At 46.1% G+C, this 12490-nt stretch overlaps 2 pseudogenes; both read right to left on the bottom strand.

The window, feature by feature from the left end:
- Window positions 1-339: 339 nt before the first annotated feature.
- On the bottom strand, window positions 340-1021 carry LOC122212734 (annotated as a pseudogene).
- Window positions 1022-11190: 10169 nt separating this feature from the next.
- Window positions 11191-11944, bottom strand: LOC122212735 (annotated as a pseudogene).
- Between the last annotated feature and the right edge of the window lie 546 nt (window positions 11945-12490).

Here is a 12490-nt window from a genome sequence, read left to right as displayed (position 1 = left end):
AAGTGTCACGTTGTTTGATTGGGACACGGGCTGGGTGAAGATAATGGGGAGCTGTGGGAGCTTGTGGTCCTGGCTGCACAGGCAGTGCATCTGGGACTCATGTAAATGTTCAGCTATTGTGCCTCAGGAAATCTGTAATTCACTCATGTTGAGGGATAGGAGAAAGCAATGCAAACAACTGTGTCTTTGTGCATGTTAGGGTAGTTTTCCTATGAAAACAATGATCTAATTCACACAGGTAATAGGTAAACACAGAATCCTGTGTCCAGAGAGGCTCCCTGGAGAAACTGCTGTGTGGACAGGAAGCCCCAGACCCTGACAGGAAACCTGCCTGTAACCTCCATCTGCACCTGCGCCTGGGAACACAAAGGAGAATTGTGCATAGTGTGCGCCCCCTGGTGGTGCTGATCCCCCCTGCAGGGAGGTTTGTGTCTGGGCTCCCAGCGAGGTCCCCTCACCCTGTCTCTTGCACAGTAATATGTGGCCTTGTCCTTGGCCCACAGGTTGTTCATCTGCAGATACAGCGTGTTCTTGGAGTTGTCTCTGGAGATGGGGAGTCGGCCCTTTACTGAGTCTGCGTAGTATGTGGTACTTCCATCATCATAAATATATGTGAGCCACTACACCCCTTTCCTGGAACCTGGCGAACCCAGCTCATTCCATATCTACTGAAGGTGAATCCAGAGGCTACACAGGAGAGTCTCAGGGACCCCCCCAGGCTGCACCAGGTCTCGTCCAGACTCCGTCAGCTGCACGTCACACAGGACACCTGCAGACACCGACATCTTGGTCAGGAAACTGTCACACATCTACTGGTCACTCATATCCACTCACAGACTCAGTGTCTCCCATTCACCATGAATTACCTTTTAAAAGGGCAACCAGGAACACCCAGCCAAGCACAAACTCCATGGTGAGGTGTCTGTTCTGTCCTGATCAGAGAATGGGAACACCTGGGACTCCCGGGGCTGGGGCTCCTCTCCCAGCTGCAGAGTCTGGATGGGCTGGTTTTATCAGCACAGAGAGGACCCCATGTGCATGTGCTCTGACATATATATCAAGCTCCAGTCTTAGATTTGATTCTTTAAAAGTGAACTACAGGGTTAGGGACGCACTTGTAGTTTAGTTTGTGTAGATGGTGTTTGACAATATGAATAATTGTATTCAGTGAGTACAGGTGTATTTGCAGTCCTGTGTGCATTTTTACAGGTCTTTCATCAACATAGATCATTTTCACTCTACAAGTATTTTACATACTTTTTGAAATTTAACCCAAAATACATTATTCTGTCATTTTCACTTGTATAATTTTGTTATTTATTTTGCATGTATTTTCATGCTGGTGTGTAGAATCACAGGTGGTTTGTTTTTATTTATTTTCTTTGTTCATTTTGCATCCTGCTCTTTTCCTCATTTAAAAAAACTGGTTCTAATGTATTTTGTGGTATCTCTAGGGTTTTGTTAGGTTTAAGATCAATGTCACCTGCAAACAAGTAATTTTCCTTCCTCCTTACTGATTTAAATGTCTTTTATTTTTTTAATTCCCTATTTTTTTCTGGTTATGTCTTCCAGTGGTAGGAGAAGAAAGCTTTTCCCTTCTTTTCTTCTGGGATTTAGCCAGTGTAAGGATTCAATTGACATAAGATCTATCTACAGGAGAGAATAAATTTCATTTTGTAAGTGCATGGCCTTCCTAATGACATGACACCCAGAGAAAGGACAAAGCAGGTGGCACTTGTGTCTTTCAGACAAAAAAAAAAAACATTGGGTTTGGCAAGAGTTAAGTTTGGGGTCACCAAGTAAGTAGGTTTGTTTGCATAGCCTTCTTGTCCCTGTATTCTTTATTCTGGTTGTAACGATGGTTCTTCCCTCTTGGTACATGGGAGGGAGATTTATATCCTGCTGACAAGGGACAATGGAGAGTCTGAGGGTACTTGGACTCTTTCTCAAGTGACTTTCACCCAAATAAGCAGTGTGACAAGATGACATAGTTTGAGGTGGCATATGTATTCTTCACGTTACATGGGGAACACTTATGTTAGGGGTGACCATCATTGCCTGGCTCCTGATTTGACAGGACAGCCTTCAGCATTTTACCGTTCAATATGCTGTCAGGTGTGGGCTTTTCATAGTGGCCATGATCATGTGGAGGTAATTTCCTTCAGTCCCTTTTTAATTGGGTTCTTTTTAAATGATGAACATGTGTTGATTTTTGTCTAATGTTTTTTTGAATCAAATAACGATGGCTTTGATTCGGTCATTCCCTCTGGTAATGGAGGACATCACATTTATGCATCTGTGTATGTTGAAGGATCCTTGCATCCCTGGAGTGAATCACACTGGATTATGTTGTATGATCCTCTCAATGTTCTGTTGAATTCAGTATGCTCAGATTTTGTGAAGGAATTTTGCATGTATGTTCATTTGAGATAGTGACCTGTAGTTTCCCTTCTTGTGTTGTCTTTCTTTGGTTTTGGTGTGAAAACAATGCTGTCCTCACAAATTTCATTTGGGAGTGCTGTTTTTTTATCAGTGGTTTGTAATACTTTGAGAAATATTGGCATTAATTCCTCTTTAAATACTTAGTAGAAGTTTTAATAAAGCCATGGACTCCTAGGCAGATTTTTTGCAGGGTGAGGTTTTAGATAGAGAAATGTTATTAATTTTTCTTTTGTTCCTTTTGTATTTTTCCATTAAGCAGTCTTGGTGGCCTACCTTATGGCATAAAATGTGTAATTTGTTCCTGGTGATCTAATTGTTGGCCTATAAATACCTAAGTTTTTCTTTAATGATCGTTTCCATGTCTTTAGTTCAGTTATGTCTCCTCTTTCCATTCTGATTGCATTTGTTTGAGTCTTCCCTGTTTCCCCAGGCTACCTATTTGTTTCAAATTTTACTTACTTTTCCAAATACAAATTTTTATGTAATTTATCTGTTTTCTGAATTTGTGATAGTCTCTATTTTCTCTGCTTTATCTTTTTATGGTATTTTCATGTTTATCTTGTTATGTCAGTAAAAATGCCAATGATTTTTTTAAGGAGCCTGAAAAATATACAATTCGTATGAAAGCACACAACACATGGAAGCAACAAAACAATCATGACGTCGAGAGAACCTGGAGACATCACACTTCTCTCTTTCTAAAGATATTGCAGAGGTACATTAACCACAACAGTGTGATTCTGGCATCAAATGAGATATTTAGACCAGTGGAGCTCATTACGGAGCCCAGAAGTAGAAGTTTGCAGATGCAGTCAGCAAATCCTCCACGAGATTTCCAACAATGCACAGTGGGGGGAGGATAGTGTCTCTTAAACATGGTGTTGACTAGGGGCACCTGTGTGGCTTGGTAGGTTAAGCATCCCACTTCCACTCAGGTCATGATCTCACGGTTTGTGGGTTCGAGCCTCACATCAGGCTCCTGCTGACAGCTCAGGGCCTGGATTCTGTTTCTGCCTCTATCTCTGTGCCTCCCTACTCATGATCTGTCTCTCTCCCTCAAAAACAAAGTAAAAATTAAAAAATAGTATTGATATATACATGCAAAATAATAACATTTGGCCATAATCTTTCTTCATACATATACGTCGACACAAAAAAAATCTCAAAATGGATGAAGGATTAAGAAGAACACTTGAACCTAAATGCCTTCAAAGAAAACATGAAAGATGAATATGATGACATTCACTTGAGAATGATTGATTTGATATAAAAGCAAAGTCACAGAGAACAAAGCATGCAAGGGGGGCTACACCATACTAGAAAAGGGGCAACCAAATATTTGTAGAGCTAGAAGGAAGTCTATGGGCGGGTAGCCACTCCCTGCCCACTGGGGCTCTCCAGATGGATTTGACAAATTGGCTTCCTCATTGGTAAATGGCTGCTTGTTTGGTGGATGGACTGATGCTGACTGACTGGACATGCCATTGCCACGACTGTGGTAAAGAACGTAATGCCTGAAATGGTTCCTGAATTTGCCATTCCATTATGGATTTAGCCAGACCAAGGAACTTATTTCAGCACATAGACAAACTACGTACTTGCAAAGACTTGGGGGTGATAATTAGAATTTTATACCCCACATCATCCTTAATCATCACAGAAGTGGACGATGAGGATATGTGGATTAGGGGAACAGATACGAAACATGAAAAACTAGACAAAAATTCCTTCAGGAAAAATCCACCTGGAAACTGGCCTGGAACATCCAGAATCATTGTCCTTGGCCCTTAATGAGATTTGGAATGCTCCAAATAGCAGGCAGGGACTGACCCCCTTTGCAACAGTATTTTAGAAAGGAGTCCTTAACCCTTTCTTCCCTGATTGAGTGAACTTTATGATAACTTATATGACCAAGTTGATGCCATGCATAGCCATGTCCAAGAAGTAACAGGTGCACTTGGGTTATATCATCCATAGACAATAAGAACATGGCCTCTGCCACAGCCTAGCCATGCAACCCTTTCTACAGAATATGGGACGCTCATCAAGTCTTCAGAGAGCACCCAGTTCCACCTCGCTGAGAAGGACCTTATGACGAACTGCTAACCGACTACACTGCCATCAGAATTAGGGAAAGATTCTTCTGGATTTATGCCAGCTGCACAAAATAGTTCCAGAAAATGCCATAGTCAAGATCCTGGATGGCCATCCCCACAACGACCATAGGTAAGGATTCCCAGAGCCAATTCCCAGGCTCCGGAAACACATGGCATCACATAGTAGGTCATGGATCAAAAACCTGCATTTCCACCTAGTTTCATTTTCCGGCTCTTTCCTGTCAGGAAAAAAAAAAAAACTTTTTAAAATGGTGCCTACCCTTTCCCCCACTATTAAAAGACTGACTACATTTCCTGCTCTCCCTCTGAACCTCTATGTCTGTCTGTCTTCAGACTGCATCTGCCCCATTCACCTGCGTAGTTATCTCAGCAGGTCAGACACAGACCCTTAAACCAGTATTCCAAGTCCCGTCTACAGTAAATAATCAGTCTGATTGTCAATTGTTTTGACATCAGGATAGCAAGTAAGCCCCCAAAGTAGTGTTATTTCCTGCCAATGCAAGCAGGTGAATGCACCATGTGGATGGACAAATAGAAGGGTGTGGTATCCACAACCAGAACGACAATGTCACTCTGCCTTTCCTTCCACTGCATTGATTGGGACCACAACTTTGATGGAAGCTTCAGGATGGTCCTTTGCTCAGGTGAAATATTGGGAGAGAGTATTTCCCTTTGTATGAAGTCATGGTGCTAGGTTCTCTCTCTCGGTGACATAGCAAGGCAATCTGGTGCCAGATGGTCACTAGGTGCTCCAGCATAACCCCCATGGCACAAACACTTTCCAGATCCCAAAATGTTTCATTGGCACTCAGACTAGCTGTGCATCAAGTGACATAGCTCAGCCACTTCCAGCTAAGGCTGCCTAACAGCACAAGTCATATGAGAGTAGACCGAAAATCTGGAGTAGCTCAGTCAGGTGACAAAACCCACCTTATAGCTGCTGAAGGGCTGCAGGCCTCCCGTGTCTCACAAACTTTCAGGAATGCATGATAATTGACCAGTGACAGTGACCCTCAATTACCCAGACCAGTGGGAACACATGACAGGCTCTACATGAGCTGGTCAGGCTAACATCTTGGCACTGTTTGGACTGTTAGGAATTCCCAAGGCAGCAGGGTAGAGATGTACAGGTTGAGAGCAGACTGTGGCTGGGACTCCTTGGTCATCGATGCTGAATGGGACATACTGGCTAGCTCAGTCATGACAGTGTCCCCTGTGGCCCTTTAGATACCCTCAACTGCCTAGATAGTCTTGGGAATGTGAGCCATCTTATGGACAGCTGGGAATTTACATTTCAGTAGTCAACTGTAAAGCGCCACCTGTTAGGAGGGGGATTTAATGCCCGTCAAGTGGGTAGACTGAAAGGAGAAATGGTGTGTTTAATGTCCCCCTCCTTAAGTAAATCTTGAATTATGGGGTGCAATTACTCAGTCCTCTATTGCGCACAATATTGATGTGCATATACTGTCTTAATTGGATGTAGGGGGGTGCAATTTGCAGTCCTACAGACTCCTGATATGTAGTTCCCCCCAGGAAATCCAGGCACTGGGTTTGTTCCCACTGGCCTTGATGGCATGTGAGGGCATCCACATCATTAACAAGACAATGCAAGGTCAAAGGGGCCACAGTTGCTAAAAGAGATTCAGTAAAGATTCTTCCAATAGTGACATCAAAGCGATGTTGAGACCCTTCTACTATCCCTCCCTTTATACCTAGTAAGCTAAAGGGCACCACACTTATATTTGGAGGGGTTCCTGGGAAGCACTGTACCTTGGCTTCAGGGTCAATGAGAGAAATAAAGTGTTGTCTGTGTCTGTGTCCTACACGGTAATTACAGAAGTGTAGGGGCAGTTGTCCCAGGAGGAAGGACATACTCCACAAACCTCCAGGTCCCTAGGCAGGGGCCTTGGCATCTCCCCACCCACTGGGATCCCAGCTCCCCACTACCAGGGCTGTCCTGTCAAGAGATGTGATGGCACCCACCCGAAGGGTAGGAACAGCATTCTCTCGAAGATCCCAAAGAGTCTGATCAAAGTTTCTGACTTGTGTTCAGGCTGTCCTGAGATTAAGTCACTAGGGACCCCTCTTCTCAGAGCTGTGCATAAAGAGAAGTGTGGGCACCATCTCTAGAGCAAGAGATCTGGGTTGAAGTTCCACCCCTTGAATGGGGCACTGCTGGGACCCTCCTGTGGGCTCCTATCTATGGAGGTGGTGATCCCATCAGCTTTTGCAGAAAAGAAGTCTTGGGCTTCTTGAAAATTCTCCTTTTCACATCTGACTATGGCATGCATGCTAATGCCTGCTACACTACAGCTGGTATTTCCATGAACTGTATTGGCACAAGGCTTAAGATCAGATTGGTCCTTCAAGAAGAACTCCTTAGATTCTATTGTCAAGTGCCTCTCCTCCAGGTGGAAATGGACAAGGGCTCATGGGCGCATGACATAAAGCAAAAACAAAACAAAACACAACAAAACCCAAAACCCACACCCATTGAATTGTCCCCATTCTATCTTAGAGTTGGATTGCATCACCTGGGCTTGACCTCTCCCAGTGGGCCTGTGCTGTCGTGCCATAAAAATCCAAGTCCGGAGAATCAGAGCTTCTTTCTTCCTACCTCTGTGGGCTCTGGGGCCCTAGGGAGCCTCTTCCTCAGAGCCTTCCCCTTTTACCTTGGTGTGTGTCTCTTGCCATGTGCCTTGGGGTGATTGTCATAGCCTTTTGATACAGTGAAAAGACTGGAAGCTCCGTAGGTTGTCTCTAAGTAAACAGGCCGCTGATACCTTGAGCTTTTCAGTGATTTATGAATCTGGGGCACTTGGACTAATCCAGACAGCTGTAGTATGTCAAGTGCTTAAAGCAACAGCTTGAAGCCAATTGTGTAGACCCACCAGAGCCAATCAATGTCCTTGTCTCCCTCCCTTTGGATAAATGATTGCAGGAAACCTTGCATTTTCATGATGGTGTAGTGCCTGTCACCATTTCTCTCTTTCACACTGGTCCGTGGATATGTTGGTGTAGTGAAGACCTGGGATAGAAGTTAACTCTTCCCAGACACGTGTGATTAGGCCTCCCACGCTGCAGTGTCCCCCTCAACACCTGTCAAATAGGGAGCCATTGTCAACAGCAGTGACGAATACAGCCAGTAGGGGGAGGTTGCCTTGGTCGTGTCCTCCACCCAGAGAGACATGATGCTCCTGGTAGAGTTGCCTCTGTCACTAGGTAGGCATGGCTAAGCAAACACAACACCAGGGTACTGGCTGCAACACAGTGGACCCAGCAGCTGGCATCTTCTTCGACACTAATCTAGGCATATGGTCTTTGGTGTCCAGCAATATCTCACTTGGAGATGAGTAGGAAATACACACCTCTGGAACCCTAGGATGGTGCCTGATTGTTGGTCTCTGCAGGGAGTCTGACCTTTTATGGCACTGGTAACTTAGGGTAGGGGTTTCTGGCAACACCTGGCATCAGCCCAAAGCAAAGCTACAGACCACCGGCAAGCTCCAGCTCCTTCCCAGAGCAGCTGAGATGTGGGGGTGAGAAACGAGTGAGCCATTTTCAGTGCTAACACATTGTTGGTGGGCACCACCTAGGCCCCCAATCCCATCCCTGGGGACAAATGTGTTGGGGACCCCAGCTGTTGTACAAAATTAAGAACATGTAGACTGTATCGTGCTGAAGGAATAGGGAAGAGCCATTGCTCAGGGGGTGGATAGGCAGCTCCCTAGGCATCTGAGCTCTGGCTTTGGATACATGAGATGCATGGGGCCCTCCTGACTCAAGGTGGGGTTTCCGTGCACCCCCAACAAAGGAAATGGAGGCGCAGGATTTATGACTCACAGGGCCCAGAAGCAAGGGTACACAAGGACCTTGGGAAGGGCATGCCTCCTTCACACAGTCCCAGTGATCAGGGCACAGAAAACAGGGTAGCAAGTACCTGATTACTTGAGAATGGATGGGGCTGAAGTCCCTAACTTTTCACAGGCTCACCTCTGTGTGGTTATTTGAGAAGGCTCTCAGAAAACCAGTGGGAATCCTAGGCAGATCCTTATCTAAGGTTAAACTCACTGAAAAGTAGGCAAGAGAATGAGAGCAGGGATTCACATTGATCGGCCTCCAACTGGATGCCAGAGTCACCCATAGGCACTTGTGCCTACCTTTCTTATTCATTTCATTTGGTGCTCCTTTAAACCTCATGGTCTCAGTCTCCCACATTTGAAATTTGCTCTCCAGGGAGGCACAGCTTGTGCTAGGTGGAACCTAATGCCAGTCCCCTTCCCTCACAGCCCACAGAAACCCCAGTGTGGAACAGGCAGTGTGGGTGGGTGGTAGCCCTCCATTATCCTGAACCCACATTGGGACTGGGGGAAGACAGATTACCTGGAGAATGAGAAAATGTTCAGTGTGCAACCACACAGTTTTGGAGACAACTCATGAATTTGTCCCTGAAAGAGCTTGTGTGAACGTCTCTTAATTCTGGAAGCATATACCTCAGTTCAAAGCCCAGAAGCTGACTCAGGTCCTCTGCACATAATCTTGGGCTCAGTTTGGGCTCTTGGAAGCTTAGATATATACGTAGAGGCCACAAGCATGCAGTGTTTAAGGTTTATTTCAGCGTTCTGGTCAGTGAGCCATGAGAGATGTGTGTCAGAGCCGTGATGTGCCTGTGGACCCCTGTGTCTCCTGCAGACCCCCAAAACGTGGATGTCAGCTCTGCAGCCTCATTACTGTATTTTCACACATGTGCCAGTTGGATTGTCTATAGTTGTTCAGCAGTCAGGAGGCTAATTATGGATTGTCGTCAGCAACAATCAGTCCCTTAACTTTCTCGGGGTTGATAATTTGACATTTGTGGCGACACCCCAAGGAATGAAGCTATTATGGCTTAAATGGGACCAAAAACCGCTCTGAGATATAACAGGGATTCATGAGTTTGCCTCACTGGCCGCCTTCTTCTTGGAGGGGTCCACTGCCTGTGCTCCCACCAGTGCCTCATCCAGTGCACCATGGAGGATCCCAGCTTATGTGGCAATGGCAGTTCCTGTCATTGTCACACGACCCTCTGTGACTGCATTTCTCCGGGATACAGTCATAGTTCAGCTGAGCCACACTTCCAGTGCAGTAGGTGTCCTGACAGAGCTTTCCAGAAGCATAGGGGGTACCAGTTCTCACATGACCAATCTCGGTTGTTCCTGTGCTACTATGTGAATTCAGCCGCAAACACCAGAACCCTGAGATCTCAGATGGATGGAATCCAACATGCTCTTGCAGCTGAGGGAGATGTGTGACGATCCTACACTGCAGCCTTCCACACGGCTCGTCTGTGTGGGAACAGGGTTCAGCGTTGAATTCCCCAGGGTCTTCTGCAGTGTCCATATCGGCTGCTTTTTTGATTTATGGTCTAGCAGACATCTTCACCTTTCCAGAATTTGCAAAGATTTCTTGGCAGCGCATAGTGCGGTCAGTGCAGTTCCCATGATAGCAGCATCCCTCTTCAGTGCATGGGGTTCCATCTTGCCTATGGAAGTCATCAGGGTACGCCAAGGACACTCCACAACCCTGCCTTCATCCTGTGTCGAAACCATTGGCCCTCCTGGCATCTCAGGGCTCTTATGTTTTATCTCAGGAGCTCTAGCTGGGTTTGAATACACCAGATTGTATGAACTCAGTATGACAGTGATCTCACTGATCCTCTGGGAGAGCATCTCGCTATGCTGTGGTTGGAGCTGGTTATCCCAGAAGGGCAGTTGCATGAACACTAGGGCTTGGAGTTCATGGTGAAGAACAACAAGAAGCAGCGTCCATTTAGCTGCTCTCAGCAGAGGCTCCTATGCTAATGACCAGGGCAGTGCAACGGTGCCTGTCAGCTCTCCTGCCCCATGAAAATGCACTCCAAGAAGGTAACTGTCTCACCGGATGTGACTCAGGGATCCTCAAACTGTAGCACTCCCTATGGGCCACGGGGCTGCTTCTCCCCAGGAGCACTGCTATGCCCACCAGGTTCCACCCCAGTGATGGCATGGACTTCTAAACCTTCAGTCTTTGAACTGCACATTTACAGAAGGTTGACTTGTCTTGATTACCTTTATGTGTCATCTTGACTGCGTCATGGGTGCCCAGTTTCCCCACTGTTTCTGTGGATGTCTGTTAACTATTCCAGAAGACACTGGCATTTCTATCCATGGTTTTCTGTCTGCCTCAGCATCACCCACTCTGTTAAGGTTCTGAAGAAAATCTGATGCTGAGGGAGGAAGAATTCCCTCATTTTTACTTCCCATGTGCTTGTTTGAACTGGAACAGTGGTCTCCTCTGGCCCTTGTTCTGAGAGTTACATCATCAGCTTTCCACATTGTGAGACTAGAGAGTAGTTCAGAATTATACGGGAATTCACCTCTGGTTTTCCTGGGTCTCCAGCATGTGAGAGTGGAAAGTGGGGCTTATCAATGTATTCAATCATGTAAACCAATGTGCTTTGGGCCCTGTGCCTCGGGAGAATCCTAATAAATGGAGATGAATTATCTCTTCTTTAGAGGAATTGGATAAAGCTGAAGCTCATTTAAAGTCCTGCGTAGCAACAGCCAGGTGGGAAGTGTCATGTTGTTTTATTGGGACAATGGCTGGGTGAGGATAAGGAGGAGCTGTGGGATCCTGTGGTCCTGGCTGCACTGGGAGTGCATCTGGGACCCCTGTAAATGTTCAGCTGTTGTGCCTCAGGATATCTGCAATTCACTCATATTGAGGGACAGGAGTAAGCAATGCAAAGAACTGTGTCTTTTGTGCACGTTAGTGTAGTTTTCCTATGACAACACAGTTGCTAATTCAGAGAGTTAGTAGGTAAACACTTCAATCCTGTGTCCAGAGAGCCTCCCTGGGGAAACTGCTGTGTGGAGAGGAAGCCCCTGACCCTGACAGGAAACCTGCCTGTAACCTCCATCTTCATCTGCTCCTGGCAACACAAAGCAGAATTGTGCATAGTGTGCGCCCCCTGGTGGTGCTGATCCCCTCCTGCAGGGAGGTTTGTGTGTGGACTTCCATTGGGGTCCCCTCTCTGTGTCTCTTGCACAGTAATATGTGGCCGTGTCCTTGGTCTTGAGGTTGTTCATCTGCAGATATAGCGTGTCCTTGGCATTGTCTCTGGAGATGGTGAATCGGCCCTTCACGGAGTCTGCATAGCTTGTGCTCCTTCCGTCATATCTAATATATGCGACCCACTGCAGCCCCTTCCCTGGAGCCTGGCAGACTCAGTCCTTGCTGTTGCTACTGAAGGTGAATCCAGAGGCTACAACGGTGAGTCTCGGGGACCCTCCAGGCTCCACCACGTCTCCCCCAGACTCCACCAGCTGCACGTCACACTGGACACCTGCAGACACCAGACATCTTGGTCAGGAAACTGTCACACATGCACTGGTTCTCACTCATACCCACTCACATACTCAGTGTCTCTAATTCACCATGAATTACCTTTCAAAAGAGCAACGAGGAAAATCCAGCCAAGCACAAACTCCATGGTGAGGTGTCTGTGCTGTGCTGATCACAGAATGGGAACACCTGGGACTCCTGGGGCTGGGGCTCCTCTCCCAGCTGCAGGCGGCAGAGGGCCTACAGAGGGCTACAGAGAGGGCACTATTTGCATGTCCTCTGACATATATATCAAGATTCAGACTTAGATTTGATTCTGTAAAAGTGAACGACAGGGTTGGGGACGCATTTCTACATTAGTTTGTGTGGATGGTGCTGTGAAAATATGAATAATTTTAATTGGTGAGCACAGGTATATTTGCAGGCACGTGTGCAGTTTTACATGTCTTTCATCAACATTGGTCATTTTCGCTCTACAATTATTTTACATCCTTTTTGATATTAATCCCAAATACTTCTTTCTGTGAAATTTTCACTTCTATAATTTGGTTATTTGTTTTGCATATATT

The sequence above is a fragment of the Panthera leo genome (assembly GCF_018350215.1).
Source record: "Panthera leo isolate Ple1 chromosome B3 unlocalized genomic scaffold, P.leo_Ple1_pat1.1 chrB3_random_Un_scaffold_42, whole genome shotgun sequence".
NCBI classification, from domain to species: domain Eukaryota; kingdom Metazoa; phylum Chordata; class Mammalia; order Carnivora; family Felidae; genus Panthera; species Panthera leo.
This window is presented reverse-complemented; position numbering and strand designations above follow the sequence as displayed.